Here is a 9,643-nt window from a genome sequence, read left to right as displayed (position 1 = left end):
AAAGGTGAAAGGATGGGGAAAAACATACCATGCACACGGACACAGCAAAAAAGCTGGAGTATCCATCCTCATTTCAGATAATGTGGACTTCAAACCAAAACTAGTCAGAAGGGATAAAGAAGGACATTACATGCTGCTTAAGGGAAGCATAAATCAGCAAGACATAACAATCATAAATATCTATGCCCCGAACATTGGCTCATCTACGTACGTCAAACAAATCCTTCTCCATTCCAGAAATCAAATAGACCACAACACAATCATACTAGGCGATTTTAACACACCTCTATCACTACTGGATAGATCGTCCAAACAAAAATTGAATAAAGAAACTATAGATCTCAACAACACAATCAACAATTTAGACTTAACGGACATATATAGAATATACCATCCAACAAAGAACGAATACACTTTCTTCTCAGCAGCACATGGATCCTTCTCTAAAATAGACCATATTTTATGCCACAAAGCTACTGTTAGCAAATACAAGAAGATAGAGATACTACCTTGTACTCTATCAGATCATAATGGATTGAAATTAGAAATAAATGACAGAATAAAAAACAGAAACTTCTCCAATACCTGGAGATTAAATAATACACTATTATATGATGAATGGATAACAGAAGACATCAGGAGGGACATAAAAAATTCTTAGAAGTAAACGAGAACAAAGACACATCATATCAAAATCTCTGGGACACTATGAAAGCAGTACTTAGAGGAAGATTTATTTCATGGGGCGCATTCAAAAAAAGAAGTAGAAATCAACAAATAAACGACTTAACACTACAGCTCCAAGCGCTAGAAAAAGAAGAGCAGACCAATACCAAAAGTAGTAGAAGACAGGAAATAGTTAAAATCAGAGCCGAAATCAATGAAATCGAAACAAAAGAAACAATTGGAAAAATTAACAAAATAAATAGTTGGTTCTTTGAAAAAATAAATAAAATTGATAAACCCTTAGCCACACTAACAAAGAGAAAGAGGGAGAAAACTCAAATTACTAAAATTCGGAATGAACAAGGAAACATCACAACAGACACGAGTGAAATACAAAACATAATTAGAAGCTATTTCGAAAATCTATACTCCAACAAAACAGAAAACCTCGAAGACATCAACAAATTTCTAGAGACATATGAATTACCTAAACTGAACGAGGAGGACATACACAACTTAAATTAAACAATTTCAAGCAATGAAATAGAAGAGGTCATCAAAAGCCTACCAACAAAGAAAAGTCCAGGACCAGATGGGTTCTCAGCCGAGTTCTACAAAACCTTTAAAGAAGAGCTCATTCCAATACTCCTCAAACTATTTCATGAAATAGAAGAGGAGGGAACCCTCCCAAACTCGTTCTATGAAGCCAATATCACCCTGATACCTAAACCAGACAGAGACACATCGAGAAAAGAAAATTTCAGACCAATATCCTTAATGAACATCGACGCAAAAATTCTCAACAAAATTTTAGCAAATCGCATACAAATATATATTAAAAAGATAGTGCACCATGATCAAGTGGGTTTTATCCCAGGGATGCAAGGTTGGTTCAACATTCAGAAATCAATCAATGTCATTCACCATACCAACAGACTTAAAGTTAAGAATCACATGATTATTTCAATAGATGCAGAAAAAGCATTCGATAAAATACAGCATCCCTTCATGCTCAAAACACTAGAAAAAATTGGGGTAGTGGGAACATTCCTTAACATTATAAAGGCAATCTATGCTAAGCCCATGGCTAATATCATTCTAAATGGTGAAAAACTGAAAGCGTTCCCCCTAAAAACTGGAACAAGGCAGGGATGCCCTCTTTCACCACTCCTATTCAATATCGTCCTTGAAAGTCTAGCCAGAGCAATCAGACAAACCAAAGAAATTAAAGGGATACGAACAGGAAAAGAAGAACTCAAACTATCCCTGTTCGCTGATGACATGATTATATATTTAGAGGAACCTGGAAATTCCACCAGAAAACTTTTAGAACTCATAAGTGAATTCAGTAAAGTAGCAGGTTACAAGATCAATGCTCATAAATCCAATGCATTTTTATACATAAGTGATGAATCTTCAGAAAGAGAAATTAGGAAAACTACCCCATTCACAATAGCATCGAAAAAAATAAAATACTTAGGAATCAATCTCACAAAAGAGGTGAAAGACCTCTACAATGAGAACTATAGAACACTAAAGAAAGAAATTCAAGAAAACCTTAGAAGATGGAAAGATCTCCCATGTTCCTGGATAGGCAGAATTAATATTGTCAAAATGGCTATACTACCTAAAGTGCTATACAGATTCAATGCAATTCCAATTAAAATCCCAATGATGTACCTTGCAGAAATAGAGCAAGCAATTATGAAATTCATCTGGAAGAATGAAAAACCTAGAATAGCTAAAGCTATCCTCAGTAGCAAGAGCGAAGCAGGGGGTATTGCAATACCGTATCTTCAACTCTACTACAAAGCAATAGTAACAAAAACGGCATGGTATTGGTACCAAAATAGACAGGTAGATCAATGGTACAGAATAGAGGACATGGACACAAACCCAAATAAATACAATTTTCTCATACTAGACAAAGGTTCCAAAAATATGCAATGGAGAAAAGATAGCCTCTTCAACAAATTGTGCTGGGAAAACTGGAAAACCATATGTAATAGAATGAAATTAAACCCCTATCTCTCACCCTACACAAAACTCAACTCAAAATGGATCAAGGACCTCAGAATCAGACCAGTGACCCTGCATCTTATAGAAGAAAAAGTAGGTCCAAATCTTCAACTTGTTGGCTTAGGATCAGACTTCCTTAACAGGACCCCCATAGCACAAGAAATAAAAGCAAGAATCAACAACTGGGATAGATTCAAACTAAAAAGCTTTCTCTCAGCAAAGGAAACTATCAGAAATGTGAAGAGAGAGCCTACGGAGTGGGAGAATATCTTTACCAACCATACCTCAGATAGAGCGCTAATTTCCAGAATCTATAAAGAACTCAAAAAACTCTACACGAAGAATACAAATAATCCAATCAACAAATGGGCTAAGGAAATGAACAGACACTTCACAGAAGAAGATCTACAAGTAATCAACAGATATATGAAAAAATGTTCAATATCCCTAATAATAAGGGAAATGCAAATCAAAACTACCCTAAGATTTCATCTCACCCCAATTAGAATGGCGATTATCAAGAATACAAGCAATAATAGGTGTTGGCGAGGATGTGGTGAAAAAGGAACACTCATACATTGCTGGTGGGGTTGCAAATTAGTGCAGCCACTCTGGAAAGCACTATGGAGATTCCTCAGAAAGCTTGGAATGGAAACTCCATTTGACCCAGCTATCCCACTCCTTGGCCTATACCCAAAGGACTTAAAATCAGCATACTACAGCTATACAGCCACATCAATTTCATTGCTGCTCAATTCACCATAGCCAGATTGTGGAACCAACCTAGATGCCCTTCAGTTGATGAATGGATAAAGAAACTGTGGCATATTTATACAATGGAATATTACTCCGCAATGAAGAATGATAAAATTATGGCATTTGTAGGCAAATGGACGAAATTGGAGAATATCATGCTAAGTGAGATAAGCCATTCTCAAAAAACTAAAGGACGAATGATCTCGCTGATAAGCGGATGAGGACATATAATGGGGGGTGGGAGGGGTTAGCATTAGGTTTAGGGTTAGGTTTAGGGTTAGGGATAAGGAGAGCGGTAAGAATGAAGGAAAGAAGGACTGTATAGAGGGAAAAGAGGGGTGGGAGGGGTGGGGGGGAAGGGAAAAAAAAATAAACATCATTGCCCTATGTAAACGTATGATTACACAAATAGTATGCCTTGACTCTATGTACAAATAGAGAAACAACATGTATCCCATTTGTATACAATTAAAAAATAATAATAATAAAAAAAATAAAAAGGTAAAGAAGTCAAAAAAAAAAAGAATACTTCTAGATATACAGATAAATTGAGCAGGTACTCAGTTCCCATATGCCTCATTTCTCTGAATATATTTTCATATTATTAGTATCTTGTCTTAATATACTACATTATGATTGATGAACCAATATTGATACATCTTTATTCACTAATGTTTATAGATTAAGTTAGATTTCATGTTTTGTGCTGCACAGCCGTGTTCATTTTGACAAATGTGGGATGCCATTAACCCCATTGCAGCATCATACAGAAAGTTCCACCACCGAACACATCCCTGTGCTTCACCAGTTCCTCCTCCCACTTGCCTCTCCTTAGCAACTGCTCATCTTTTTTACTCTTTCTATAGTTTTGGCTTTTCTCCAATGTCCTCTAGTAGTAATGGTATATCCCAAAGTGTGTAGATTTTCAGACTGGCTTCTTTCTCATTTTATATCTTTTAAGTTCCTCCATGTCTTTTCATGTCTCCGTAGGTCACATCGTTTTATTAAATACTAGGTCATCCTAGGTATTCACCACAGTTTGTTCATCCATCACTTAGGGAAGGACATTTTGGTTACTTCCAGTTTTTGTCAGTGAAGAATAAATGTGTGGAAAGCATTCATGTGTAGTTTCATTTTGTTTTGTGTGTGTTAACATAAGTTTGTGTCTCATTTTGGTAAGTATCTAGAACTGCAATTACTTGATTATATGGTAAAACTACATTCAGTCTTGAAAAAACTACTGAACTGACTTCCAAAGTGACTAATCATTTTCATTTCTACCAGCAATGACTGAATGCTCCTATGATCCCCTTTTTGACAATATTTGGTGTTGTCATTTTTAAATTTTAACTCTTCTAATAATTGTGTCAGTTATCTCATTTTTCTTTAATTTCCAATGTCACAGTGAAAACTAATTTTGAACATTCTTTAAATGCTTATTTGACATACTCTATATTTCTTATTTAGTAAGGTGTCCAGATATTTCACACATTTTTAATTGGATTTCTTGCCTTAATATTGTTGAGTTTTAAAAAGTTTTCTATATTTAGGATGCCAGTCCTTTACCAAATCTGTATCTTGTCAACATTTTCTTCATACCTGTGAAGGGTTTGTTCATTTTCTTAATATCACTTTTAACAGAGCAGAAGATTTTATTTCAATGAATTTCAACTTACCAATAATTTTATTTTCTGGATTGTACTTTTGCTTTTGTATCTAAGGGTCAGCATCAAATCAAAGATTGCTTAGATTTCCTCATGTTATCTCGAGGGAGTGTTTTAGTCCCTTTTGTGCTCCTTTAACAAATTGTTTGGGTCTGGGTACTTTATGAAGAAAAGAGTTTTAATTTCCTCAGAGTCCTGGATGAGAGATGGGCAAGCACATCTGGCTAGAGGCTGTGCTGTGTCACAACATGGCAAATGGCAGCACAGAGTGGAAGCGTGTGCTAGAGATACCACAAGGTGAGAGAAGAAGCAGGAGACAGAGGAGACGTCTCCTTTACAACAACCTAATCTCATAGGAACTGACTCAGTCCTGTCATCCTTGTGGAATTACAAAAATTCATGCTGAGGGAGATTCTCTTGATCTAATCCTTTTAAAGCCCCCATCACCTAAGTACTGCTACAGTGGGGAGCAAGGAGCTACCACATGAATCTTTGGGGACACATTCAAGTCACATTCACACCATAGCAAGGAGTATTGCAGTTTCACACTCACATTTACATCTGTGATCCATTTTATGAAAGGTGTAAGAGTTCTGTCAAGATTTTCTTCTTTCATGTGGATGTCTAGTGGTTCCAGCACCATTTATTGAAGAGACTATTCTTTCTCTGTTAAATTGCTTTGAAACTTTGACAAAGATCAGTTGACATATATTAATGAGTCCTGTTTTCTGGGCTCTGGGTTCTTTTCCATTGTTCATTCTCTTGGTTTTTTCTTTATTCACCGATTTCACACTGGGTTAGTTTAGCTGTATGCTAAGTCCTAAAGTTGGTAATGTCAATCTTCTTAGTATTTTTCTGGTCTTCAGCGTGAGAATCTGGCTGGGTTTTGTTATAGTTTCAATCCGGAAGATCCAACAAAGACTCATACCCAATGTAGCAATATTCAGAGGTGGCTTTTAAGATAGGATTAGGTTGTGAGTGCTCTGATGTCATCAGGGATGAACTCATTGATGACTGAATGACCTACTGGGAGGTGGTGGAAAATGTAATGCAGAGTCAGGTCACTAGGGGTCAGCCTCGAATAGTGTTTCTTGTCCCCTGCAACTTTCTCTGTCTCTACTTCCCAGCTGCCAGGAATTAAGCAGTTTTCCTCCACCACAACTTTCCACCATGCTGTTCCACCTCACCTTAGGCCCAAAGCAATGGAGCCAGCTGACCACAGACTGAAACCTCTGAGGCCATGATCCAGAAGAAATCTTTCCTCCCCTAAGTTGTTTTCCTTAATTCTTTGTCAGAGTGACAAAAATTGGAATGAGTGTTTCTTATAGGTAAAGTTACAAAAGACTCATGATCCTCCCAAAGTCTCAGTCCTTAGGATTATTAACTTCAAGGGGACTAGTCCCAGGGTCTAGCAATATGTGGATTACCAATAAAATGTTCTACCAGTTGCTGGCTCCTGCAGCTTCTATTCCTGCTGTGCTGTGATTCAGTGTGTTAGAAAGTTTTTTCTTGTTTGGATGTGACAGGCCATCCTGAGACTTAATTTCAATATAAAAAGAACTGAATAATTTCAGTTAGTTCAGGGTTAACCAAGGTAATGCATATTTTGTCAGGTTTAATAGTTGCACAATCATCACCAGCATCTAATTTGTCTCCTCCTCACATTCTCCTGAGTCTCTTTGTCATCATTCCCTCTCTGTGGTCACCAATACTGGACCTGGAAAGAAAAAAAATATTCGGATATCTGATATCACTGCACTAACTTTTTCTTTTTCTGGGACTTTATAGAATGAATCACTGTGTTACTCTCCAGACAAATAGAGGAGGGATTGCATTGTAGTTACTTAATTTGGCAGCAGTTAGCACTACTGGCAGTTTATTGTTGTCCTTGAACTTGTTTATCTATACTGGTTAAGGTACTTAGTATAAAACATTTTCTGGTGATCTTAAATGAAGAAGATGCTAAAAACATCTGCCATAAAAGTGGAGGGAGATGATGAATTTGCAGATAAGGTGATGTGGAACTAAATATTTTATCTCTATTCTTTCAGAAATTTGAGTGGTCACTTAAATGGCCATCAAGTCACTGCAAAGACCTTCATGTCTCTTTTAGTTTTCTAGAGTTCCAGAGCTTATTTCACTTAGCATATATGGTTTATTTCCATCCATTTACTTGCAAATGCTGAGAAAACCACCCATTTGAGGTGGCCCCTGTTAAGGGGTGAAATTCTGTGCCTGTCACAGAATTTATTAGTTCAATAGCCTTGAGTTCAAACACCTGGCTGCCCAGAGGTAGAAGAGATATTGGTGAAAGCTGATATGTCCCAATTAGGCTGTTTTGTTTACAATCTTGTTTTTGTTTATCTTGAAGAAGCTCTCTCACAATAAATCCTTTTGATATTTAAACTTATATAATAAATGTGTGAATCCTGCTCATAACCAGTCTCTCTCCCAGCAGGAGTTTGGTTAGTTCCTGGAATCTTGCTTTCTCTATATTTTTATTTGCTTATTTCCAATCCTCTCACCTCCTTGTTTGGGAAACTGATGAAACATTACACAGGGAGCAAAAGGAGGCATCACAATACTAGACTTTAAATTATACTACAGACCTATAGTAACCAGAACAGCATGGTATTGGCACAAAAATAGAATTGAAAACCAAAGAAGAAGATTAAAAGACACCAAGACATACCAAACTGAACACAGTTATCTCATACTAGACAAAGGCGCCATAAATATACATTGGAGAAAAGATAGCCTCTTCAACAATTGGTGCTCAAAAAACTGGAAATCTATACGTAGCAGATTGAAATTGAACTTCTATATCTCACCCTGCACAACACTCAACTCAAAGTGAATCAAGGACCTTGGCATTAGACCAGAGACCCTGTGCATCCTAGAAGAAAAAGAAGTAAACAAAGAATCAATAAATGAGATGGCATCAAACCAAAAAGCTTCTTCACAGCATAGAAAACAATGAAGAACATACATAGAGAGTCTATAGAATGGGAGAAAATCTTTATCACCTGTACCTCAGAACACTAATCTCCAGGATATACAAAGAACTCCAAAACTTAATGCCAGGCTGCGTCACTAAGGTCAGAATGTCTGTGTGTGGCTGCTTTTGTGGCAGCTGTTGCTAGGGCTGGAGGGTCTCCCGCATTGATTATGATGATGACTTTGCACAGCCTGTGATCATGCTGCACAGGTCCAGGTTGTTTGCTGCAAGTCAGGTGTGAGGTCAATTCTACAGAAGAATGCAATCAAGTAACAGCTTTTTCTTAGAATTTAAATATGGAGACCATGAGAACAAATGAAGTTCACAAGCTAAAAACTAAATTTATAAGAGCTTAGAACAAGAAATATAGTTGGGTTTTGAAAACAGACATATTTTAGTAGAAATTCACTAGTATAATTGTGTGGGAAAAGTTATCATTTTAAATGTGAAGCTTGAACCTGGCCTGATGCACTGAACATTGAAAATTCAGGTTCTGAATCATGGACTTCCCACTCTGTAAAAAAAATTACATCATCATTTGAAGTATTGCTTTCAGGGGAAAGAGAACTCAAAACTCCAACAATTCTCTGAAAAAAACAATTGGGAAATATTCTAAGGATCATGAGATGCAAAATAAAATTTGTTACAGGAAAATCATCTATTGGTTTGGTGATTCCCCATTGGCTCTCTTTGGCTTCCATCAGTTAATAGAGTATGGAAAGAAGTCTGGGAAAATAGTTGGAGATTCGTATGGACCAGCTGTTTTGCCCACATTTTAAGAAAAACAGTCGAAGAAGGAAGACACCCTGACTTACAAGGAATAACTATTTATGTTGCACAAGATTGTACAGTTTACAATTCTGGTGTAATTGATAAACAGAGTGCTTCCATGACCTCTGGTAATGCAGATGACAAAGCTGTTATTATTTTAGTTCCTGTTAGACTTGGTGGAGAAAGAACCAACACTGACTACCTAGAGTTCGTGATGGGCATTTTAAGCCTTGAATATTGTATGGGTATTGTTGGTGGTACACAGAAACAGCCATATTTCTTTGCTGGATTTCAAGATGACACTTAGATTTACGTGGATCCTCATTACTGCCAATCTTTTGTAGATGTCAGCATAAAGAATTTTCCTCTTGAAAGACTATGACATTATGTCTGCTACAACCAACGAAGAAGACCTTTTCACAGAGGATGAGAAGAAAAGATTAAAAAGATTCAGCACAGAGGAGTTTGTCCTCCTATAAAGATGAGCACATTTGTGCCCTTTGAGAAGAACTCCGAAAGGGGAAAATGAAGAGCAACAAGTGCATTTGAAAGTTTCATTTTCATAGATATCTTAAGTTTATATGATCTTTTAAAAAGAAATATTTCAAAATATAAAGATATTTTTCTAAAAGAGAAATGTTTAATGAATATTGCTTTCTAATAAATATGAAGCATTTCTGGTTGCATTCCTATTTCCCAAAGATCTCTAATGAAATACCACTTACACTATAAGCCTTTTAGTCTTCAGTCTTCCATCTGAGCCCATTGT

At 36.6% G+C, this 9,643-nt stretch overlaps 1 pseudogene; it reads left to right on the top strand.

Moving 5' to 3' along the window:
* Window positions 1-8,565: 8,565 nt before the first annotated feature.
* On the top strand, window positions 8,566-9,353 carry LOC124966520 (cysteine protease ATG4C-like; annotated as a pseudogene).
* Window positions 9,354-9,643: the final 290 nt, after the last annotated feature.

The sequence above is a fragment of the Sciurus carolinensis genome, chromosome 1 (assembly GCF_902686445.1).
Source record: "Sciurus carolinensis chromosome 1, mSciCar1.2, whole genome shotgun sequence".
NCBI classification, from domain to species: domain Eukaryota; kingdom Metazoa; phylum Chordata; class Mammalia; order Rodentia; family Sciuridae; genus Sciurus; species Sciurus carolinensis.
The sequence above is the reverse complement of the archived record's forward strand: the minus strand, read 5'-3'. Positions and strand labels throughout refer to the sequence as shown.